Source organism: Stenella coeruleoalba, assembly GCF_951394435.1.
Source record: "Stenella coeruleoalba genome assembly, chromosome: 7".
Classification (NCBI taxonomy): domain Eukaryota; kingdom Metazoa; phylum Chordata; class Mammalia; order Artiodactyla; family Delphinidae; genus Stenella; species Stenella coeruleoalba.
In genome coordinates this window covers 93817973-93844905 of record NC_137153.1, presented here as the reverse complement: position 1 = coordinate 93844905, position 26933 = coordinate 93817973, and the positions used below count along the sequence as shown (strand labels likewise).

Sequence of the window (26933 nt, the reverse complement as noted above, 5' to 3'; positions counted from 1 at the left end):
TTCTGAATTTGTCAGTAAAATTTTCATTACCTTAGAATCTTCTGTTCTTGCTGCTTCATAGAAAGCAAGAGAAATTTCTGTGATTCTGAATCATCAAATCCCAACCAGTTTGTCCAGCCTCCCCAGGTTCCTGAAAGAAACATGTGGAAGAGAGACTCAGGGCAAAGGGCCTTTTTACTTCTATAAGGCTCTGGGAACTCATAATCATGGTATATTGGGCCAAATTACATATAAGCACAATAACTGATTTTAAGATTCATCTTGACAAAAACAGGCTATTCACTTTGTCCTTCTCCCTTGAGGCCATAGTAGAGTTTAAGGGTAAGTATTCTGAAGGCAGATTGTCTGTGTTCAAATCCTACCTCAGATACTTCCTGGCTCTATGGCCTTGAGCCTGCTACAAACTTCTCTACATTTCTGTTTGATGTATATAACTCAAGGATTTGATGTCAAGGTTTAAGGAGATAAGGCTTAGGAAGTGCCAACCACAGAGCAAGACACAGAATTAGGATTCAATAATAATACTTGTTATTATCATTTTCATTTTTATGAGTTCATGAGCTCTTAGTATTTCAATAGCAGAATAAAAGTAGAAATAGAAAACCTAAAAAAAAAAAGGCCCAAGACTTAAGACTTGAGCACAGATGAAATAAAATACCATTCTCCAGCCATTTTTAGGACAGGTCTACATACAAGCAAGAAATAGCCCCAAACAGTCCCACCACTCCATATGGTGGAGAGCTGTTTGACCTCACATGGTACAACCAAGCTAGTTTGTTCAAATACGGTTCATGGTCCTGTCTCCAAATTACTTGTGATGTTTGTTAAAAATATTAAGTAGCAACTATAATATTATTAAGCCCACAAATGCAAAAATTTGGATTAGATAAGGAATATTTCAGATTTTTATTCTGACTAAATAAATGGAATATATAAATTTGAAACTTACTTATGCCATAACTTTCAACTTCAGACTTGGGACAAACTCACAATACACACACACACACACACACACAAACACACACACTTACTCTCTCACACACATACACTTAAATAAATTTAATCATTGTAATTCCAGTTAATCTCAGTTACATCTGTTACATTATGGATGTATGTCTTAGTTATTTAAGGTATGAATCTAACTTACTCCCTCTCCTTACCCCACTTTTGTTCAGACTGATTCTGTATTCCAATACTAAAGTACCACTGGGAAAGGACTGTAGAGTACTAGTTTGTATTCTTCCGCTAGGCTGTCGTCAGATGAAATGCATGTCATCATTTTGGGCCATGATAGGCCCATATTTCATAACCTTTAGTGACTCCCAATTTTCTACACAATTACATCTAAGCTCCTTCGTAAGACACACAAGACCCAACACTGACCTGCTTTCTTCTACCTTCTCATTTTCTTTATCTCCCTGCTTCAATTTCTATCCAGAAACATTGAACTGTTCCAAGCTAAAGACACAATCTTTTATTGAATTTGTCTTTGCTGATTTTTCTCTTTCTACTTGGAATATTTTTGTCTTGCTTCTTCAGTTGGCCCATTCTTTTTCATTTTTAAGATTCAGCTCAGAAGTCACACTTCTTAAGAAAATTGCCCTCACTGCCCATCTGAATACACACACACACAAAGGCATACCCTTATTGAGATGGGTATTCCTCTTCTGGGTCTCCATAATACTCTGCCACTGGCTTATCACAACACATTTTAATTATCTATTTGCGCTCTCCTGCTTGCTTCACAGGAATATGATTAGTGCAGTTGTATAGTGCCCAATTCTCTGAAGGGTTCCACACTTGGGTTTCAATGATATACAGTCACTGTCTTGAAATTTTTAATAATTTCATCTTGAATTTGTGTTTCATAAATGAAGTCTCATAGGACAATGGAGAGAGAGAGAGAGAGAGAGAGAGTGTGTGGTGGAGAGGGGGCTTGGAGCCTTGGTTAACAGGTATCTGACCTCCTATTGCCTTCTACCTCCCTGAATGGGTTCTCTGTCTCCCATTCCTCTGCCACCTGGTGCCCTGGAACCCACTCCATCTCCCCCTCCTGTCCAGTGACCACTGCAACTCTGTGCTCCAGCTGGGGCTGGAGAGTCTGGGTGTATGGCTCTAGGATATATGGCTCTAGGGTGTCTCTGTTGGGGAGTATAGTGGCTGTCTCCACCCTGGGCTGGCACATGACTGTGCATTCAGAGAGTGATTTGCCCATCCCTGGTCCCGAAATCAAACAGTGCCTGAATAGATTGCAAGCTCCTGAGTGTAGGGTATCCATTGGGGGTTAGGTCAGTGATCCAGGGGAAACAAGGCAATATGAAATATTAAATCTGGATGTTTAATGATATGTATAGCATGTTTAATGATACATTGTTAAATATGTTTATGACTGTGTAAGAAACCAGAGTTTATATATGAAAATTTTAAAGACAAAAAATTCCAAGTTATGGGATTAGAGACCATTTTATTTTCCTGGTGCTTTTTTTTGTTGTTTTTTTTTACATTTTCTAAAATGTAAAATTCTAAAATGAGCATTACTGAATTACTCCTGAAATAATTTTTAATAAATGCTTTGAGAGATAAAATGGAGAAACATTTTTTTTGTGGTTAAAGCTTTTAAGTATCAATTAAGTAAGTTGCATGAGGGGGGAGTAACGGGAATGAGGAAAATTTGTTTTAGAAAATGGCAACACTACATGTTCTGAAGAATTCATGAGAAAGGAAAGTTGTATTGGAAACTGATAAGCTCAACTTAGAAAATAGTGAGGGAAACTTTGGACTTAGAAACTAGTAATAATTAACTGGAAGCTGGAAGTTTAGTTATGAATTTCAAAAATGTTACAGCTAGAAATATGGATTGGGGAATATCAGCAGATAAATGCAATATAGCTATAAAGGGCATAGTTTAAAAATCTGTTTACGGAAAGCTAATTTGTTTAAATGGCTGAGTATACATCATGGAGTTTTACATTCTGAAGCAGTGGCAGGAGGAGATTTATTACTAGCATTAAGTGGGTAAGGTACATGTTACATCCTAAGGGCAGTGGTGTTAATATGCATATTTATAAGAACAAGAACTTCCTTCTCTATATTTTACCACTTAAATACACCTCTGATTGTTACAGTAATTTAACCTTCACCTAATTTCACTAAATTAGTTTAAACATCAGCTAGTAAAAGTTAATTGAAGAAAATGTAATTGGATACCTTGAGGACCGCCCTACTATGCAATTAAGCAATCCTTTGTGACTGATAGTTTTAATGAGACATCAGTTCAAAGTAAAAGCTTGGAAATATATACTACTGACTTTTGTTACTGGGCTTTAGATGAAGCAAATCCTGATGGGCAAAATAGCTTCATTTTTTAGTCAAGAAATAATTACTGAGTACCTGCAAGGAAAACAGCAACATTCATCGGTGGCCTCCATATTTTTTTTTAATATTCATCCAATTACCATTGTAGTAGTTCAAAATAAATACCAGTACTTAGAAAGTTAATTGACTATGGAGGGGTCAAAAAATTGCTTATATCAGGAAATACCATTTTTACTTAATTGTGTAATTTTGGAGTAGTTCAAGGATGACAAGTGAAGGAATAAGACTAGATTAAAGGCCAGCCATGGAAGGAACATATAACACAAAGAAATACAATCAGTGCAGGTGCTATATTTAAAGTCTTATATTTGAGCAATTTCAACCAGAGGGCTTGATGTCAAACCCTAAACACAGGGAAACAGCCATTCCAATTTATATCTATGAACTCTAAACTAGATGGCTTTCATAGTAGGACCTACAGAATATATTGATACTGTAGGGGAGCAAAATTTGCCACCCCAACTTCTGTCTCTTTGGCATGAGAATTTAGGTTATTTTAAAAAATAGAGGACTCAGGAAGTTTTTCTTTTAACCTCCCTGTTAGCTGTCTAAAGAATTTAAATAAAGGGCCTGTTCCTGGAATAGAGCTATCACCAAAGATATCTGCAAAGATAGGAACTAGGTGTGGTGATGGAAACTCAGCAGGCCCTAGAGATCAGTCTACTCTGTGTCACTGTCTCTGCATGGCCTAGCAAACATTTGCTTCTCCATCTCCGTGTGAATTGCCTTCCTCTCAAGTCACAAAACACTACCCCAACATACTCTTTTGTCTTTAGCTGAATAGGATATTTAATGTGAGGGTTTCAGCCATTTTGGTGAGTTATTCAGTTTTCCTGGATCTCTCCCAGGTTTAAATGTTATTAAACTTTGGTTTGACTTTCTCTTGTTAATCTGTCTCAGGTCAACCAAGTTCTTAGGCCAGCCAGAAGAAACTAGAAGAGTAGAAGAAAATTTCTTCCTTCCTGACAACAAGAAGCACACAAAGTAAGAACTGGTTCCAGGTTCGATCAAACACTTATTTTTGGTCATAAGTGAAAGATGGTTTCACTATTTCCCAGTGAGGGAGGAGTAAAATCATATTCTATATTATTTGCTATTTGATATGTTAACATTTTGGTTAAATAAATGTGGCTTTCATTACTTACTACTGTTAGAATTAACAAAATGGAGTCATTTGCTCCCCACAACAGCAAACCAAGACCTAATCGCATATCCAGAAATGTGACCTTTAAAACAGTCAATCTGAAATTTCTTGATCAACACTAGTGAGGTAATCTGCAAGATAAAGACCCCTGACATTCGCTTCCACCAAAAGAACAGCCTGGCTGGAAACAAACTTTTCTTTTGCCAATACTTTCTTGTCCCACCCTCCTTCTGCCTATAAAACCTCCCATTTTGTACAGCTTCTCTGCGGACCTATTTACTACATGAGATGCTGCCAATTCATGAATCTTTGAATAAAGCCAATTAGATCTTCAAATTTATTCGGTTTAATTTTGTTTTTTAATATTACAAATGGATTATGGTATGATTTATTATAAAGTCCAATATTTATTTTTATTTTCTGACTTAAATATTTATGCATTTCTCAAAACTGTCCACATTAAACATTTGTGAATTCAAAGTAATGAAACATACTGATTAATATAAAGGCATTTTATTTATTTTTAAAATAAATTATAATTGACATAATGTTATATTAGTTTCAGATGTACAATATTTGATATTTTTATACATTATGAAATGACTACCACAATAAGTCTAGTTACCATCTGTCACCATACAAAGCTGTTACAATATTATTGACTATATTCCCTATGCTGTACTTCTTCGTGACTTTATTTTATAGTGGGAAGTTTGTACCTCTTAATCCCTGTCACCTATTTCTTCAGTCCTGCACCCCTCTCCACTCTGGCAACCACCAGTATGTTCTCTCTATAAGCCTATTCCTGTTTTGTTTCTTTTGTATTTTAGTGAAACATGTAAGTGAAATCATACAGTGTTTTTTCTCTAATTTCACTTAGTATAACACCCTCTAGATCCAATCATGATGCTGCAAATAGCAAGATTTCCTTCTCATTTATGGCTGATTAACATTCCATTATACATGTATTAATATTCCGTTATATGTATATATGTGGGCGTGTGTGTGTGTGTGTGTATATATATATATATGTATGTCACATCTTCTTCATCCATTCATCTATTGAAAGACACTTAGGTTGTTTCCATATCTTGGCTATTGTAAATAATGCTGCAATGAACATAGGGGTACATATATCTTTTTGAACAGTATTTTCATTTTCTTTGGATAAATACCCAGAAGTGGAATTGCGGGATTGTATGATACTTTTATTTTTAGTTTTTTGAGGAATCTCTGTACTGTTTTCTATAGTGGCTGCACCAATTTACATTCCTACCAACAGTGCAAAAGGGTTCCCTTTTCTCCACATCCTAGCCAACATTTATTGTTTCTTGTCTTTTAGATAATAGACATTCTGACCAGTGTATGTCACTATGGCTTTGATTTGCATTTGCATTTGATTACTGATATTGAGCATCTTTCTATGTGTCTGTTGGCCATCCGTATCACTTCTTTTTTTTTTCGTATCACTTCCTTAGAAAAACGTCTATTCAGGTCCTTTGACTTTTTTAATCAGACTTTTTTTTTTTACATTGAGTTGTATGAGTTCTTTATACATTTTGGATATTAACCCCTTATCAGATATATAATTTGCAAATATATTCTCCAATTCATTTTGTTTGTGGTTTCCTTCACTGTGCAAAAGATTTTTTTAGCTTAATGTATTCCCATTGTTTATTTTTGCTCGTTTTGCCCTTGCCTGAGGAGACAGAGCCAAAAAAAAAAAGAAAAAACACATTGCTTAGACTGATGTCCAAGAGATTACTACCTATGTTTTCTTATAGGAGTTTTATGGTTTCAGGTCTAAATAAAGGCCTTTTAATCTAAAAATGAAACTGGCTTGTAACCACAAGTCTTTCTGTATTAAATTTGCTTCAAATTATTACTGAAGTCAAAAAAAGAAAAAGCAGTAAACTTATACCAGAAAAAAAAAAGATGGAATTAAAAAAATCACACTTTACATGGGTGAACAAAATTCTAAGTATAAATTTAAAGAAAATATCCTTTAAGAACCTAGCCTGCAAAGTTTTATCACCAAAAGCTAGGCTAAGACTTTTCTTCTGTAATTCTAAATTACTGAATAAAAGGGAAATTTCCAATGGATTATGAGGGAGAAATACTGCACATCTAGAATTTTATATTAGCCAATTGTCTTTTCTCTGTAAGAGCAGCAGATTGATAGTTTTGGATATAAACCAGCTTATTCCTCTTAAATTGTTGTCATTCAGCAGAGTGAGTTATTAATTGAAAAAGAAAATCTAGTCTGTGAGAGTCATAATATAAAATATTTGGTAATCTCTTAAACCAGTATCAAATACTGCCAAGTATAAACAGTATATCACAATTAACATAAGTCAAAGAATTGATTTCAACTCTGTAATTTTGAACAAGTTACTTATCTTCACTTAATTTAATGATTTATGCAATCAGTATATCAGTACAGTCAGCCCTCTGTATCCATAGGTTGTGCATTCACAGGTTCAACCTATCTTGAATTGAACTGAATCCATGGATGGTGAACCTAGGTGGATACAGAGGGCCAACTGCACTACTCCATTTTATATAAGGGACTTTATCCCCCACCAACTTTGATATCCATGGGGGTCCTGAAACCAATAACCTCTGATACTGAGGGATGACTGTACCAACTCTTCCAAATCCTATTTCAGTGTGAAAGGGACTTTCAAAATGCTGTAAAAGATGATAATTATAAGTTTAAAATGTCACTTAATAAGCAGCAACTACTGTTCTAAGTAATTCATATAATTAACTTATTTCATCCTGGAAACAGTACTGTAAGGTATGTAGTATTATTATTGACTATTTTGCAGGTAATGAAAACTCTGGTACAGAAATGTTAAGTTTTTTGCTCAAAGTCACAGGGCATTAAAGTGGCAGAGGCAATATTCAGGACCAGGCATTCTGGACCTGGATCCTGTGTTTTGAGCCATTATATAAAGAGATTTTTAATACTTACTCAGGAATTTGCAAATTATAAAGTAGAAAAAGAGGAATTTTTTGCAGTTTTTTTAACATAGATTTTACACATTTATTTACTTCTTTATAAATGTAGTTGACATAGTATAAGCTTCCCTATCTATTAAACTACTCTATTAGGTTAAACTAATAAAACAACTATATTTCATATTTATGAAAAACTAAACTTTGTTTTTCTCTCAAATTTTGACACATTTCAGAATGTGACCCCAAAACATCTCTAATTTCCTTCTCTCTGTAATATAGAAGAGGTAGGCTTCCATTCCTTTCTACGTTTCCCCTATGTGGTAGATAGAATTCTAAATTGAACACTAAAACTCCCATCCTCTGATGTACAAACTCTGATAATCTCTTTCCCTTGAGTTCAGGAAGAAACTGAAAATATTATGGGATATTGCGTCTGTGATTTGGTAACCTTATATATTAAAGGTGTATCAATATTGCAGATATAATTAAAGTTCCTAATATACTGACTTTAGGTTAATCAAAAGGGGCGTTTCCTGAGTGGGCCTGACCTAATCAGGTGAGTCCTTTAAAAGATAATCTAGGGCTTCCCTGGTGGCACAGTGGTTGGGAGTCTGCCTGCCGATGCGGGGGACGCGGGTTCGTGCCCCGGTCCAGGAGAATCCCACATGCCGCGGACCGGCTAGGCCCGTGAGCCATGGCCGCTGGGTCTGCGCGTTCGGAACCTGTGCTCCGCAGCGGGAAGGGCCGCAGCGGTGAGAGGCCCATGTACCGCAAAAAATAAATAAATAAATAAAAATAAAATAAAATAAAATAAAGATAATCTAGAGGTTAGCAATGGAAAGAGTCAGGGAGAATTCAAATGAGAGATTCTCCTGCTGGATTTGAATAAATAACCTGCCAGGTTTTGAGAAAACCATGTGACTAGAATCCAAGGGCAATCTCCAGGCTCTGAGAGTGAGCTCCAGCTAACAACCTGTAAGAAAATGTTGACTTCAGACCTTTAACTGCAAGGAAATGAATTCTGCTAACAAACAAGGTCAGCTTGCAAACAGATCTTTCCCCAGTAATGCCTTCTGATGAGAAGGCTGACACTCTGATGTCAGCCTTGTGAGACCCTGAATGAAGGATCCAGCTAAACTGTGCTCAGACTCCTGACCCACAGAAATTATATGGTAATAAAACTGTGTTCTTTTAAGATGCTAAATGTGTGGTAATTTGATATTCAGCAAATAAAAAGCCAATACATCCTATATTCAAGTTTGCTTTTTTGAAGCCCTTTTACAAATTCAACTGTTTTTTGGCATTATCTACTATCTGTATAAAAAATGGCCATTTTATACCTACTGTTAGGTTTCTCCTATTTTCCCCCACTCAAAAGCCTTTTCTGATGATTTCATGTCACTGATCTTCCATAATCTTCTTGAAACTTATCATTCTGACCTATACAACTATATTATGTAATGCTAGTCCTATTACATAGTTTTCTCTATTGCAAAATCAAGAAATTTTCTATTTTGTACGATAGGTATTGACAATTACTCTCAATCTGGGTAAGGTTGGTGTTTCTCTAACATTTTAATAGCATAGACTTTTTTACTATAAAGTGTTTTAGTGAACTTCACTGTATAAAACATATGTAATGCATTTTAAAAAGAAGTAGCTATTAAAATTATGTATAATTCAGTTTATGAAAAATTATAGAAGGGTGTGTGTATGCATATACATGAATAAAAGAGATCTCTGAATGAACACCAAACTGTTGCTGATGCTTATCAGTATAATGAGATTTTTGGTGATTTTTATTTTCTTCCAAATGACAGTATGTAAAGTTCAAATTATTTACAGTAAATCATACATTATTTTATAATCAAAGCAGTTCCCTGTGAAAAAATAGAAGGGAAATTGTGAGAAAATATATACTAAAATATTGACAGTGATTATCTTTGATTGATGGGAAAATGAAAAGTGTTGTTTTCTATTTTTATTCTTGCAATTTAAAATTATAATTTGAGTATATACCCTATGAAAACAGTTTAAACAACATAGCGTGCATAGAGTAGAAATTAAAAATATTTATACTAACACTTGTATCTCTGTACTCAATCCCAATGTGATTCTTCTTTCAATTAAAACACACTTTTTTAACAGTTTGATTGTCCTATACCTTCACATACATAGTTGTAGGGGAAAGAATGACAAGCTGCCTATATCCTGAGAGGCAGAGAAATAATTTAGTACTATCTTTATATGTGTGATGTGTGATGTGTGATCAGTTTCTTCTTTTTCCTCTAGGTCCCAAAAGGAGGGAAGAAGGGCAAGAAACTCTTGGCTAAAGTGTGCAATTTGATGCATTTTGACATGTGTATACACTTGTAAAATCACTGCTGATATGAAGGTACAGAATATTTTCATCACCAAGTGTTTCTTTGTACCACTTTGCAATCTTTGCACACTGTTACTGTCACTATAGATTGGTTTTCTTTTTCTAAAATATATATAAATAGAATCAGCCATCATAGACACTTTTATTTCTTGGCTTCTTTAACTTGGCATAATGATTTTAAGATTCATCATTTTTTTATTATTTTTTATCAGCGGTATGTTCATCTTTACTGCTGAGTCACAATCTTTTGCATGGATATTTCACGTTTTGCTTAGCCATTCACCAGTTGATGAGCATGTGTTGTTTTCAGTTTTTCACTAGTATGAATAAAAGCTACTATGAATATTCTTATACAGTTCTTTGCGCAGACTGTTTTCATTTCTTTGGGGTATACCTACGAGTGGAAAGGCTGAATTTCGTGATACGTGAATATTTAACTTTTAAAGAAATCACTAGACAGATTTCCAAAGTGGTTGTACCATTTCATATTCCCACCAGCAGGGTATGAGAAGTTGCTCCCCATTTCACCAACTGTGAACTTAAATCCTTTTAATTTCAACCATTCTAAGAGTTGTGCCTTAGCATCACATTGTGTTCTTAGATTGTAATTCCCTCATGATTAATGATGCTGAGTATGTGTGCTTATTAGACATTTGTATATACTCTTTTGTTAATCATCTGTTCATATCATTTGCCAATTTTTCTATGGGATTGATTCTTTTCTTATTGTTGCGTTTTAAGAGTTCTTTATATATTATGGATACAGGTCCAGTCTTTGTCAGATTTATTAAGAATATTTTGTTCCAATCTGTGTCTTGCTATTTATTTTCTTCATGGTATCCTTCAAAGATCAAATGTTTTCAACTATGATAAATTCCAATTTATAACTTACTGTTATTTTATGCTTCTTCCTTTATACTACTACCTAATAAATATTTGACAATGTTAAAATCATAAACTTTTTATAGAAATTTTATAATTTTAGCCTTTATATTTAGATCCATGGCTCATTTTAAGTTTATTTTTGTGTATGGTATGAGGTAAAGTTTGAGGTTCTTTTTTATTCATACAGCTTTCCAATTCTTCAGGCACTAACTGTTTATAAATCTTTCCATTCTCCATTTAGTTACCTTGGAACCTTTAGGGAAAATCAACGAAAGCTACATGGTGATTCTATTGCTTTACTTTTCATTCTGTTCTTTTGATCTAGTATCTATCATTTTGCCAACACCACCTCCTCTTATATACTGTAGCTTTATAATAAAACTTGAAATCATGTAATACAAGTTCTCCACCCTTTTCTTCTTTCTAAAAATTTCTTTGAGAGACTTCTAGTCTGGACAATACAGTGCAGAACCATTTTTTTCCCTCTGCTCATCATCAAGCACAACTATAAATCCTAGAAATGACACAAGAAACAAACATAAGAGAATTCTAAAGGTAGTAAGAGAAAGGTAGGGAGTTGACCACAGGAATGGAGGAATAGCATTATGTCAGGGGTCTGGTATCCTCCCAACCAATAGAGGAAAGCCATACAGAGGTTTCCCACCTCCAGCTCTCCCAGCTGGGGAATGAGGGCAACCAGGGGGCACTGATAAGACAGACCATTTCCACACATGCTTTCCCCACCAAGAGACACTCCTGGCGGTTCTGGAAAACCTGTTCTGCCTACTCATGCAACATCAACAGAGACCAGAAGGAGTCCAAGCAGTACCAGATAAAGTGAGCAGACCAAAATAAGATTGCAAAGGCTTTCCAAATTAAACTGCCATTGGAAACACAGCCCCCTCTCCTCAAATACACAATGTTAAAAGACCCAAAAGGATGATATAATGATTTTAAATGTATACACACCAAACAACAGAGACTCAAACTGCATGAAGCGAAAACTGATAGAGCTGAAAGAAAAAAGAGACAAATCTGAACTTATAGTTGGGTACTTCAACCCACCTACCCCCCTCAAAAATGGAAGGAACTCTTAGAAAATCAGCAGACACATATAGGATCTGAACAATGCCATCATCCAAAAGAATATATTTTACACATATAGAATATTACACTTAACAACATAAGATTGCAAATTTTTTCAAGTGCCCTTGGGACATTCAACAAGATTGGCCATATCCCAGGCCATAAAATAAATTTCAATGCATTTAAAAGAACTGAAATCATACAAAATGTGTTCTCTAACCATAATCAAATCAAGTTAAAATCAATAAAAGAAAGACAACTGTCCGAGGGTTTTGCATTTTGATTACACTGGTGGTTAAAAGAACCTACACAGGTAATAAAATTGCATATTTTTTATGCAAATGGTTCAAATGTAAATACTTGAGTACAGTGTTAAATAACTGTGAGAGCAGGCATTATTGTCTTGTTTTTAATCTTACAGGAAAAGCATTAAATATTTCAACATCAAGTATATATTAGCCTTATGTTTCTCCTAGGTGACTTACAAATTGAAAGTCTCTTTCTTGTTTGCTGAGATTTTTTTTTTTTTAATGAATAAGGAGTGTTGAATTTTACCAAATTCTTTTTCTGCATCTATCAAAATATGTTTTACCTCCTTTGTTAATATGATGAATTAAACTGATTAATTTAAGCACGTTCAAATATCCTTCTATTCCAGGAATTGAACCTATTTGTTCATAAGGTACTACCCTCTTAAATATTGTTGTATTCAATTTGACAATACTGTTAACGATTTTGTGTTTATGTTTATGTTCATGGTGGATATATGTCTGCATTTTTTTTTTTCTAATTTCTTTGTCAGGATACATATTTAGAGTTAACTGGTCTCAAAAGGTGTCTCAGAGAGGGAGAGTTCCATCCTCCTCTGCTTTATCTGAAAAACTTCAGGATTGAATGTTTGATGGAACTCTCAGTGAATACATCTAACCATGAAGAGTTTTTTGTGAGTTTTTTTGATAATTAATTCCTTTTTGATTTGTGATATATATATATGGGGAGGAGCGAGAGAGGGGGCAGAGAGAGGAGGGAGAGGGAGAGAGAGAGAGAAAAGAGAGAGAGGGAGGTGTGTGCGTAGGTCAAAGATCTGCAACAGTCAGAATTTGAGCTAGAGAAGATCGATGGCTTCGTAACTGTCTGTTGGCGAGAACATAACTGCTTTTCCAGCAGCTCCTGGAGCAGGTGCATCCACTGATTCGCTGGGACTGTCCTACAGCAACCTGGAGACGATTAGGCGCAAGTCTTGCTGGGGTGAGGAAACCAACTTCTGGAAGATTCCCGAGCCCATCATCGTAAAAACCAGTCTCCCAGTAGTTTCAAAAGGGCCACAAAACAAACCAGCCCCCCAAATCTCGGCAGCCGAGAGCAGCGAACCAGGCGTGCAGGAGGAAGACCGCTGCAAGGGATGCTCAGTCAGAGAGACAGAGAAAATACTGCCGGTAACTACTTCCAGTCCAAGCCGGCCAGCCAGATCCCGGCCAACGACCCTCTGAAGAGCCTCACGCATCACAAGCCGCCGCCTGGCTTCCACGGCCGCCTCAGCAACAACTCTGGCGTCCTGCCCACTCAGGCCCCTGAAAGGCGCCAGCCTCTGCCCTTCAGCCTCCAGCCCTCGACATCGCCTTCACCGAGGCCAAACGTAAGGAAAGCAAAGCCAATTCTGGCTTCTGGCAGCGGCCTCGGTTGGCACAGCTGCCTTGGGGCTTCTGTGAGGCTGCAGGCCTCGGCCCCTCCGCGCCCCCCCCCCCCACACACACACCCGTGACCCGGAAGCCTTAGGAGACACAGGCTTCGGGAAGAAACGTTCCTTCCCTCTTCCCCAGAGAGCCCACCTCTGGCCGGGCTGCGAGCCCCTCGGAGGCTGGCCCGTGCTCCTTGGAGAGGCCCGCCTCGCTCTCCACGCCAGGGCGTGTTCCCTTCTGCTCACCTGCCTCGGAGCCTGCCTGCCGTCAGTGCCCACCCGCGACGGTGTGAGGCTCGGTGGGCTCGGAGCCTCAGCTCTGCCTCAGGGCCTCTGACGGAGTGGGAGCAACTTCCACGTGGCTCAAGCGCAGCATCTCGGCGCCTGGGAATGGTATCCCCAGCTGACGGGCCCCACGTCCTGAGGTAAGCCCTGTGGAGGTACTGGAGGAGGCTTGGAGCAGAGGGCCGGTGCGGCCCGCTCGTGGCTGGTCTGCCTGCGCCTTGAGGAGACCGCTCCGCAGTCAGCAGCTCAGTCAGCTGCCGTGTGGGGGTGGGGAGGACGCGCAGCGTCTTATGTAGCCCTGCCTCAGATTTTCTGAGTCATAAAGACAGCTTTCCCCTTTGTTAATTTTGTACAGTGCTTGCCTCATTTCTGTTTTATTGATATATACTTTTATCTTTTTCTCATTTCTACTTTTAGTTTCCTTTGCGTTTTTTATTTTTGTTACTTATTCAATGCAGAATTTGGGGTCATTAATTTTAGACCTTTAAATTTTTTTTTAATATGAGCACTTTAAAAATTTCCCTCTAATAATTTTCAGTGGCCTCTCAAATTTTTAATTTTTTTTGCCCACACAGCAAGGCATCATAGTTCCCCCACCAGGGATCGAACTCGTGTCCCCTGCAGTGGAAGCTGGGGAATTCCAGCCACTGGGCTGCTGGGGAACTCCCCTGCCTATCCAGATTTTGTATGCTGTATTTTGTGTACCATAAAGTTGAAATTATTCTATAATTTCTACTTTGATTTTTTGTTTGTTTGATGGATGTTTTCGAAGTGGGTTTGATTGAAAATACTTAGTTTTCCTAGATACGGTTATTGATGTCTAATTTAATTATAGTGTGATCAGACAGAGTTTATTCCATATGATTTCAATTCTATTAAGTTGATTTAGACTTCTAGCGCAGTTTTTGGGCCATCTTGGTGAATATAATATGAGTGCTTAAAGAATGTATTCTGACATTATCATATGTAGTATTTTGTAATTATCCATTAGATCTAGGTTGTGCATGCTGATTCCATTAGTTTTTTTGTCTAGCTCAATCAGTTGTTCAAGGGGACTGTTAATTCCACAATCATAGTAGGAGATTTTGTCTAATTCTTTCTTTAATACTGTAGTTTTTGCATCATGTGTTTTGAACGTTGGTTCTCAGGTCATACACACTTATGATTGTTAGATCATCCTGATGAATTTAGCCTTTTACCTTTGTTAAATATCCTGCTTTATCTCTGGCAGTAGACTTTTCTTGACGCTTACCTTATCTCGTATTAAAATAGGTAATCCAGGCTTCTTATTCTTAGGGTTTGTATTATATATAATTTCTATACATCTGCTCTCAATCTATCTGAGCTTTACATTTAAATTTCATCTCATATTTAACATACAGTTAGGTCCTGCTTTTATTAATTATTCTGTTAATCTCTGCCTTTTAGTTAGAGGGTTTCATCCATAAACATTCTGTCATTATTGGTATCATTTGATTTAGGTTCACCATTTTATTGTGAATATCCCCTCTATTTCTACCCTTTTCTGATTTTCTGGTTCTTCTTTGAATGAATTTTCGAATTCCATTAGAAATTATCTATTGGATTTTTTTTGTTAGTAGTTGCTCTGGGATTAAGTCTTTACAGTCTATATAGGATTAATATTTTACTACCTCACATGATATATAGAAAACCTGCAACCATGTGGATCCATCCATGTGTTACCATAACCTCATCATTCTATGTATGTTAATTATTATCTCGTGCTAAAAATGTTATACACCAAAAAGACACCATTATATTTTTTGCTTTAGTCATGTGTGTGTTAACTACAGTAAGAGAAAAATTTATATTTATCAATATATTTATTATTTAATCTGTTCTTTCCAGATGGTATGTATTTTCCTCTGGTACTATTTCTTTTTTTCCGACTGCAAGAAATTGTTTTAGCATTTCTTTTAGGTGCAGTGCTGGTGACAAATTTTCTTACTCTTTTATCTGAAAATGTCTTTATTATTGCCTCCATAGTTTCTGATATGGAGTCTATGGTGATATGAACTATTCTTTCCCTGTGTATAATATTCCATTTTCTCTAGCTAATTTTAAGATTTTCTTTTGCTCTTTGATTTTTAGCAAGTTAACTTTTCTTTGCTGGGATTTAGTTTTATTTATATTATTCCTAGTCCAGGTTTACTGAGCCTCTTGTTAGTGTAAAAATACGTCTTCCATACATTTGGAAAGTTTTTTGGCCTTTATTTCTTCAAATTTTTTTTGTCTCATTCTCTCTTGCCAAACCTTCTTGAGTTCATATTACGTGTACTTTATACTTTTGACATGTCCCACAGGTTCCTGAAGCTCTATTAATTTTTCTTCCAAACTTATGTCATGGTGTTCTGAAGACTGCATTATTTCTGTTGATCTACCTTTAAGATTACTGATTCTGTCCTCTATGATCTGCATTCTGCATATCCAAAGAATGTTTTGTTTAGATATGTATTTTTCTTGAATTTCTATTGAGTTTCTATTTATTTTTTTATTTTGCTGAGATTTCCTAGATTTTTGTATGAGTGTTTCTTCTTCACACTCCCTCAACACACACACACACACACACACACACACACACACACACACACACACAAGCTGATTTAAAAGTCCTTCTATGATGATTCCAACATCTGGATAATTTAAGGGTTCAAATCTGTTGATAATTTTTCCTTTAAGAATGAGTAACAATTTTTTCTGGTTCCTCATACAAGATTAATTTTGACTGTATCCCACTGATTCTGATATATTTGCATTTGGTTATATTCTTAAGAATGGTGATTTTTTTGGTTTTGTTTTAATAGGCAATCGATTTGGTTACATTTAAATTTCAAACCTTTTATTACATCTCAAATCTCTGTTCAGTTATTTTAGAACCATTGGAGGCTACCTTGAGTCTGCCCTATGCATTTATGGGTCAGGAGCAAGCCAGAGACTTGGGTAGAGCTTATAATTTGGGTCTCCTCCTCTGTGGCTTTCTCCTTTCTGGAAGTCTCCTCTCAGTTTTTAGAAATACAGTTGCTTTGAGATATGTCTTCTGGTTTTTCAGGTCAGGAAGTCTGCAGGATTTCTCTAAGAATTATAGTCACTTCACACATCGAAAATGTTGGTCTAACTTCAAACTAAAAGCCAGGAGAAAAAAACCACATACTCACACAGTACCATTCTTTATTAACAAGTGTCAATTCAGCTCCTGAATGTACCTTCATTTGATTATTCTCCATTGCCTTCTAGTCATTCCTTTTTTGTAGTTTGTCTGGAGTTTATAGTTGCTTTACACAGGAGAATTGGGTCCAGTAGGAGCTACTTGATCATGCTGGAAGTGATAGTCCTTGTCCTTTTCTTTTATTCTTTCTTATTTTGTACCTCCATGCAAGGAAGCAGGAGAAGAGGAGCCAGAAGCTGCAGGGCTGGGGCTGGCATGGGTTTCCTGCTCCCCAGTGAATGATATGTGTCTTCAATTTTAGGCAATGCTAAGATACATTTGCACAGATGTCACAATTTGCATTATGTGTGTGTATATATATATATATATATATATATATATATAGGAGTTCTGAATCATATCTTACAACATCTCTTTATAGCTTTTTATCCTCAATATATATTACCTCCTATTCTAAGCAGGATTCATAGAAGGGTTGTAACTTGAATATATTTAAATGCTCAGGAAATAGCAAGGCTTCAAATCAGTCATGTTCTTTGTCTCATATTTTATTTCCATTACAACAATTGATAATAAGTTAATGGTTACCTTTATTGAAATTAATGTTACTGTTGCATTATGTAATTTTCAAACTTCACTAAGCTCTGCAAATATCTTCAGTGACAGCATATTCTGGATATGTTCAGAAACAATAGCCTGGATTAATTTAGATGTGTAGAATCATCAACAGAAAATTCAAAATTGCTTTTATAAGTATTTGAAGGGAATTAAAATCTATATATAATCTTTATATTGCCATTTTATTCTTCAGAAATACCATATGCTTACTAATTTAAGATAAAGTAGACACCTTAAACTTGTTTGTAAGGGAAAATACAGTCTGGGTGTCAGTTTCCATGGTGCTTGATTGACTAGCACAAATTAAAGCACATATCTGTTTTAATTAATTACTTGCAATGAATCAAAGATGAATAGGTGAACCAAATAAATTTTGCTAAATATATTGCCATGGGTATGTCATTAGGAAAAAATTCATAGCTATCATAAAAAAAATACTGGTTCAGATTCCAGCATGCTTATTGGGGCATTAAATATTCTAGATACATGCTCGTTTTCAATTCTTGGGTGATACAGTGAGGCAACTCCCTAAAATTTGAAAATGAGGGAATTAATTTTTACTGACCTCTGACCTTAAACAGAGAACAAACATTTAATAGGGGAATTTGGTAAATTCTTAAATCACAGACTTTTACAGTAAGTTTTAAGAAAAGTTTACGGATTTCTCCTAGTCAAGTTATCTGAGTGTAGCTTAAGGCCAGATTGCTCTGTAGAAGCAAGACAAATTTAGGCCACAAAAAATGACATTAGTACTCACAGAGGGAAAATTAAAGATAGCCAGAGAAGATAAAATAACCCAAAGGAAAAGGAGTCTATTTAATAAATATTGAAATATTCTAATAAATATTGAAAATAAATGTTTTTAAATGCATTGAAATTGCAGTGTTCAGTGCATATTGAACATGGTCAATGTGCAATCAGAAATTCAAAGAAACTATAATCGCTTTGATTCTTATGTAACTGGGCAATAAGATGTAAAGCAGATAATAACTGATATGTGTATATTAAGTGCTCACTACGTTTCAGGCTTCACATGCATTATCTCTTTGAATGCTAATGGCAGTGCGTTTAAGTTCAATAGCTTTGTATAAGTTAATAAATTGAATTTCTGTCGTCTACTCTGGTATTGTATACATCTATTAGTTTTATATTTGTTAGATTAGGCATGTAAGGACAGATTTTTCTCTGGGCATTGAGCAGCAAGCCTGAACTTTCAAATAACTTTTATATTAGTGAACACGTCCAAACTAGTTGAGATAATATTTAGTGTTGCTATTTAAATTCATCATTCTATCCCTTGTTCTTTAATTCAGTGACATTGAAGTTCATGTAAAAAATATATACAAGATATATAAAGCTTAAAATTGTGTATTACTAGCATGCATAGTACGTAAATCTAGAATCATGATTATAATAAAATATAATTTGCCATTCACAGAATAAGCTAAATGGTGAGTTATAGAACAGCAATAATAGCTAAAATCATCAGCAGTACCGTACAGAATAAGCAAATTGAAATTAGTGGAGGACAGAGAATGTCACACTGTTGGAGCAGGGAACACAATGGGAAGAAAACATAAGACAAAACTGAACATGTTCTGAGCAGTTAGCTCAAGAAAGGGATTATGATATGCAAGGGGGCAAGCTTAACTGGTTCATGATGGGAGATAGAGAAAAAGAGTTTGACTAGAAAAAAGGGTGAGATTCTGGGCATTGTATTCAGGTTAAAGACTTATTTCCTTTAGCAAAGACAAATTATTTTACTTTCTGGGTAAATTTAGGATTAATTTTTGTCATAAGCAATGAAGAATTTTCCAATTAGTGGAATATATCAATACTATACCAGACACAGATTTTTTATTTATGTGTAAGGAAGAAGCTTACCTGTATTTTTATATGGATTCTGCTAGAAGCAGTACAAACTTCTGTTACTGCTGCTAGATAATTTAAAAATTATCAGTGATTTTTCATATTTTATGTATATGCAGATGTGTCTATTTATGCACTCTAAGAGAGATTGATTTGTCCCAGGTCACACACTTATCCAGGATTCATATTGAGAGTTTCTGACCTTTGTCTGCTTTCCACTCCCTTATAATGCACTTGCAGTGTTAGGTTGGGTGGTCCTTGATTAGGAGTTAAGGTATATGTCCCTTCCAGGCTTGAATTCATAATTTTTATATATATCCTGACAGAGGGCTTTAATATTCATAAGATAATTTTGTCATCTGCAGTGAGCAGGTGATGTTATTTCTAATCCTTTGAATATTTGAGAAAACTTTGTTTTCTTCATGCAGGAAAAATATAGTTGGATTTACATTATTGGTTTGTAATATATTCATATCAAATTTTATTAACATTATTTATTTATTTCATCTTATTTTTGACTTTAGTGTTGAATTTAATGTTATAGAGGCAAATTCTGAAGCCAGTTTAACAGCTGTTGTTTTTTTGCTTATGACTTGTTAGGACATCTTTAGTGATACTGTTGGTTGTTTGGTTGTTTGCTTTGTGGGGTTTTTTTGGTCTTTTTTTTTTTTTTTTTTACTATTTATTTATTTTTTTGCCTTCACGAGTCTTAGTTGCAGCACGTGAGCTCTTTTAGTTTTGGCAAGTGGGATCTAGTTCTCTGGCCAGGGATCAAACCCGGGCCCCCTGCATTGGGAGCAGGGAGTCTTAACCACTGGACCACGAAGAGAAGTCCCGACCTTGCTTTGTTTTTTTTGTTTTGTTTTTTTTCTTGTGTTTATTTGTTTTATTGATTTTGCCCTCATTTCTCCTTAAGATTCTAGCGCTTGTATTAAGCCCTCATAAATTTCAGGACAAGTTTCAATTGGTGCTCAAGTGCAAGTGGATACATTCTTTTCTTGCATTTAGAGTTCTGCCATAAAATCATCCCTCTAAACAAAAAGCCCACAAAAAATATTGTTTTAAAATTCCTTGATATATAGCAACATTTATATCCTTGTTTTGTTTACTATGTGTACATCTTTATTCAGTAACCTTGATATCTGAAACTGAAACTGAAACTGAAATTTTGTCTTCCAAGCCCAGGACAGTCTTGCAGTTTGTCTTCAAGGATTCTGCCGTAATTTGTGCACACTAATAGAGGTATCTAACATATGTGTATTAAATTAAGTAAAACAGGGAATTCCCTGGTGGTCCAGTGGTTAGGAATCTGCATTTTCACTGCCGAGGGCCCGGGTTCGATTCCTGGTCTGGTCAGGGAACTAAGATCCCACAAGCCATGTGGCATGGCCAAAAAAACCCCTCCAAAACAAAGAAAACTAAATTAAGTAACACAGACCTTTCTGAAATTAAATTGTTTGCAGTTAACATATGGATTCTTTGCACTTTGTCCCAAATAGAAAGTTGTTGATAATCAGGAATTATACCAAATCATTTTAAATATCTCTAGAGCATTGTTCTTAATTAATCTATTTGTGTACCTATTCATGCATACATCATCTAATTTAAAATAAATGAAAATGTAAAAATATTTTAAAATACATCAGGAATTGTGGTATTGAGAGACATTAGCTGAATCTTTGGTGATTCAAAGTGAGAGAGGAATAGAAGGTGGGCCGAGATTTAATAGTAAGTTTTTAACAGAGGTGCAAGTAAAGAATTATGGGGCTTGCCTGGTGGCGCAGTGGTTGAGAGTCCGCCTGCCGATGCAGGGGACACGGGTTCGTGCCCTGGTCTGGGAAGATCCCACATGCCGCGGAGCGGCTGGACCTGTGAGCCATGGCCGCTGGGCCTGCGCATCCGGAGCCTGTGCTCCGCAACGGGAGAGGCCACAACAGCGAGAGGCCCGCGTACAGGGAAAAAAAAAAAGAATTATGGATGCCTAGAGGAGGGATTGTCATTTGCTTGAAATGAGCAGTTGTTTGCATGTCTCAAATACTATTTTAACTTTAATATTCCCCAAGCAAAAGATTCTTCATAGGAAATCCATATAATCCATTTACCTACTATAGAACTCACTAGTGATTTTTATTTGTATGCCTCAATTAATGATTTAGGTTAATTTCTATAATCTAAGTGATCTATATTTTTGGTTGAGAATAAAGAAAAATGATGTATGTGTTATTTTAATTTTTTTAAACTGAAATAAATTTTCACATAATGCTATAGAGGAGGAATGTATATATTAAAAGCTTCTTCCTTCAGAATAAATTCTCCTATAAAAAGAGGAGAGGGAAGGAAAGGAGGAAATATTTTCTTCTTTTCTTATTTTAGGTCCTCAATCTAGTCATAGTAACCTGGTCTTCTTACAAGATGCTATTGTTTATACGTAGGCAGAAGTATCATCTTTTTTTTTTTTTTTACATTTTATTTATTTATTTATTTATGGCTGCGTTGGGTCTTCGTTCCTGTGCGTGGGCTTTCTCTAGTTGCCATGAGCAGGGGCTAGTCTTCATTGCAGTGCGTGGGCTTCTCATTGCGGTGGCTTCTCTTGTTGCAGAGCACGGGCTCTAGGCATGTGGGCTGCAGTAGTTGCAGCGCCTGAGCTCAGTAGTTGTGGCTTGCGGGCTTATTGCTCCGTGGCATGCAGGATCTTCTCAGGCCAGGGATCAAACCTGTGTCCCCTGCATTGGCAGGTGGATTCTTAACTACTGCGCCACCAGGGATGTCCCAGAAGTATCATCTTATTGGTAGTAATAACTCAGAATATAATGCAAATGCACGTGTTTATTACTTTATACATTTTTCTCATTTCTTTAATCATTTGTTATCATCAGTTTATGTAAGAAATCACATTAAAGTGTATGATGAATATAAACCTAGATGCTTTCTTTGTCCCTAATACATTAAGCCAGATAGTTAAGATAAAATATGTATGCCGACTAGAATTCAATGAAAAACAAACTATTAAAAAATGATATATAGTACTTGAATGGATGTTCTGAACCCCAATTTCTGTTGTGGGAATGTCTCCCCACAACAAGCAATGCTCTGACACCAGCTGGGTGTCCTACAATACAGCTCAATTCTGACATTGTGTCCCAGAGATAGCATCAGATCCCAATGGTTAAAGACTGCCCCCCAGGTTGTCACCCATCCTGACCAATCAACTATAAATCAGAGGTTCCCACAACTCCCTCCTTGGAGCGATTAATTTGCTAGAGTGGCACGTGGAACTCAGAAACATTTTACTTACTAGGTCTTTGGTTTATTATAGAAGAATATAATTCAGAAGCAGATAGATGAAAGAGATGCATAGGGCAAGGTATGTGGGAAAGAATGCAGAGCTTCTGTGCCCTCTCAGAGAGCATCATTCTCCCCAAATCTCCAAGTGTTCACCAACCCTGAGATTCTCAAAACCCAGTCCTTTTGGGTTTTTATGGAGACTTCATTACATAGACATTTTTTATTAAATCACTGGCCATTGGCAATTGATTAAACCTCCAGCCCCTTTCCCCTCCCAAGAGATGGGGGTGGTGGTGGGGAGACTGAAAGTCCAAGCCCTCTGACCACGTGGTCTTCTGTCCTGGCAACCAGCCCCATCCTCATTAACATAACTAAAGACACCTTTCTGGCTCTCATCACTTAGGAAACAGGAGTTTTAGGTGCTCTGTGCCAGAAATGGGGCTGAAAACCAAGTATATTTTTCTTACTGTAAATCACAATATCACAGTACTGTTTCAGCATTCTGGCTACGGATGTGTTGTAGTAAGAGCATGTGTCAGGAGCTAGGCAAACTGTGATTTAAAGTTATTTTACTTCTCTGACCTTTAGCTTTCTTATTTGTGAAGAGTACCTTTCTGAATATGCTGTTGTATTGATTAAAAACATTAAAAATAAAGTGATTAGGAGAATGAATTAGTAGTATTACAGATGCTTCAATTATAGAGCAAGGCCAAATCCACTGAGAAAAAATGTACTTTTAGACGTTAAAAAAAGAAAGTATTTATAGATAATTGGTACTAATTACTTGTTCCCTCCTGGAGCATTTTAAAAGCTTTTGTGGAGTTAGTTAACTTGTATTTGTTTAGATGGGACTCTTGTCACGAAAAGAAAAATCTACTGTAAATAGTGCAACTAACTTCCTAGGCTTCCATGCTTCCCTTTTGGAAAATCTGAGCCAAATCTGTCACTCACTTCTGGCAGCTATAAAGGATATTAGGTTATGGTTTATAACCTAATAAGCCAGGCAGGTTTATGCCTGAAGCTTCACTCCTGGCATCATCTGCTGATCTTCTGTGGTGGTGGGATTTTACGTCACACAGACTCTGCTCCAATTCAGCTGTGCCATTTAGCAGCTGTGTGAACTTGTTACCTCATTTCCGTAGGTCTGAATTTTCTACGTGGTAAAATAGGGTTAACAATACCTACTTGAAGAGATTTGTCAGGATTAAAATATATGATGCATACAGAGTACATGGTAAAGTGTCTAGAAAGTCCTCAATAATTAGGTAATTATTACTGTAACCAAGCAAAGGTTTGCTGCTCAACAGGCACGGAAGCCAATACCATGGCACCAGCTTTTGAGAAAAGGAAAAGCTTTATTTTGAGGTCAACCAGCAAGGAGATGGGGAGGTAGGGCTGAAATCTGTCTCCCTTATCTGACTTTCGGTCAAACTTTCATGATTTAGGGCAAGAGGGTTGAGATGCGGAAGCACTGGCAGGGCAGGTTTCCATTGCAGGGCTTGGGAACTCGGCCATTTATGGTAAAGTATGGTAATAGGGCTTCAATACTGGATCTTTCTGGACAACAGACCCTTCCCTTGTGAAAGGATTCCCTGCGTTCAGTTTCCAGTCATGTCATGGTCCTTTTGTTCCATGGAGGGGAGAAACGTTGGTTCAGGGTGTTGTATGAGGTCAAAATTTTCTCCTCTGAGCGTGCTTTGGCTGCATGACTTGTGGTTTCATTCTGTTGCCTCTGAAAATCAACTCATTATCTTGTTAGAAACAGGATGGGGCCAGTTTTGGGCTAGCTTTGTGCTTATATACAATAATTATATATATTTTAGTGACCTGTTACTTTATATCCGTATACTTATTTTTGTGTAAAAACCCCTATTTTCAAGAATTAGATAGGACATAAATGAATAAATAAACTCAATGTTACAATGATTTTATTTCCTTCACTTTGATGTTACTCATAATTTTAAGTAAAGTTAGTCATTTCTCTTTTACCCTCCCTATATTAATGTTCCTAATTTCAGATAAAAACATCGGAGATCAGTTATTTAGCTCAGCATCCAAGCCTTCCCTGATCCCTCTGCTCTCTAAACTTGAATAAGGCAAAAATTCCCTTTTCTTTTCCTTCTAAGTATTGAAAGCTAAGTCTCTGAATGAAAGGAAATAGAAACTCAATGAAAAGCCAAACTAATTTTACTTAAGCAGTTACAGCTTTCACCGTGAATGATTTGGAGCTCTTCAGTGTTACTTAGTGAATGTAATTACATGTATTTGTCTTGTTGAGAATTATATTGTGACATATGCATGGTAAGCAGGACTGCTATTATATAAATTACACAAGATTTATTGCTCAGAGTCGCAGAGTACAAAATGAAAGCCTGTTTGAAGTTTTCTTGACAAAAATATTTTCATTATTTAAAGAAACCTTATGTATGTAAGTTACTAACCAATAAGACTAATCATAATCTCATTAATATTTATACATTATTTGAGTTCAGTGACAGAAATGCCTAAAATGGCTAGTAAGTGGAATGGGAGGGAAAAATGGGTTGGTATTCTGAAGAGCAGGACAGGGTTCAAAGTTCACTGGTGGCAAAATATAATTATGATATACTTTCCCCTCCTTTTATTTCCCTAGGTGTTTTAGTTCATCTATTTTTTTCCAGCATACACTTACATTTCTTCTTATATTTTCTTCTTACTGCATTTTTCTTGTTAGGATTACATTTCCCTTCAGGTGATGCTTCAGTATTATTCCTTTTTTCTTGTTTTCTTGAAATGGCAACTTGGTATGCAAACAGAATGAGAGGAATTTCATGGGGTGGTGGTGAATTGAGAAAAATGATTTGGGTTACAGTAGACACATAAGGAAAAAAATTCTCAGTTCCATGTTTGGTAGAAACCCTAGGGTATGTAACTCAGGAAAAAGGCAGTGGTGAAGGGAGGTCTCTATGGTCTTTCAACTGATATTTTCCTCCAGTGGTTAAATATGTGCCATCACTATTCACCAATGGCACAGTTGGTTCTATAATTATTTGAAGAATATCCAGAATTCAGGTAAGCAGTGAGCAGTACTTTTATATTTGTTTAAACTAATATCATGATTAAAGATAAAAAAAATTTTCTGTTTTTTTTACTCCCAAATAATTTAAATGAGTAATTGAGAGTCAATAAATATTTAACTAACAGTAAGATATTATCATGAAACTGAGCTTACCTATCCACTTTAGCTAGTAAATTCTTTTTTTTTTTTTTCGGTACGCGGGACTCTCACCGTTGTGGCCTCTCCCGTTGCGGAGCACAGGCTCCGGACGCACAGGCTCAGCGGCCATGGCTCACGGGCCCAGCCGCTCTGCGGCATGTGGGATCTTCCCAGACCGGGGCACGAATCCGTATGCCCTGCATAGGCAGGCGGACTCTCAACCACTGCGCCACCAGGGAAGCCCGCTAGTAAATTCTTGAGTTCATTCATCCCATACAAATTCAGTTTTATCTCCATATTTTAATAAGTGGGTAGCTTTAGGATATCTAGTGCTTAGAGGAAAGACTTTCATTTTTAATATTACCTTAGAATAGAAAGTAGATTCTAACTATGTACAGAGAAACTGTCAGTTCCTGAAAAATCCTCTGGAATAGGGTCAATGTTATTTCCACAGTTGAAGCTTTAATTACTGCTTTGTTTGTCATTTAACCTATTTTGTTAGTAAAACTCACTGTATGTAAGAGTTGAATGATTATAACATTTTACTATTCTCTATTTCATCATCATAGGAACCCTATGATCCAGGTAGGCCAGTAATATTATTTCTACATTTAATATGAGCAAAGATTATCTTACTAGCCCACTAGCATAAATCTAAAATGTTGGTAGGCTATAAATAAAACATAGGTCTTATGACATCAAATGGTATGTATGTCTTTCCTAGCAAAACATACTTTGTCTATTACTAGGAATTAGTTTTTATTTTAGAAGACAAATTTCTCAGTACTGTGTTCAAGCAATCAATTTATGGTTGAATTTATACATGTTCTGCAAACCAGTTGGAATTATATCAAATGATCACTTGTAAATGTGAAATTATTTTTTAAAAGATTCACCTTTTTTATTTTGCCACTTACTAGCTACATGACCTTGAACATGTTACTTAACAGCTCAGTCTCAGTTTTCCCATCTAAAAAA

General features: G+C 36.2%; 1 protein-coding gene across 4 annotated transcripts in view; it reads right to left on the bottom strand.

The window, feature by feature from the left end:
- LOC307188513 (uncharacterized protein) overlaps nt 1-13880 on the bottom strand; it is a 263852-nt gene extending 249972 nt beyond the window's left edge. For 3 of the 4 annotated variants that reach the window (XR_013828959.1, XR_013828960.1, XM_079925746.1), the window contains exons 1-2: nt 13762-13880; nt 31-130 (exon numbers count right to left, since the gene is read on the bottom strand). The gene's annotated coding sequence lies outside the window, so the exon portion shown is untranslated. The remainder of the gene's footprint in view (nt 1-30; nt 131-13761) is intronic. The other variant, XR_013828961.1, reaches the window with a different exon arrangement.
- Between the last annotated feature and the right edge of the window lie 13053 nt (nt 13881-26933).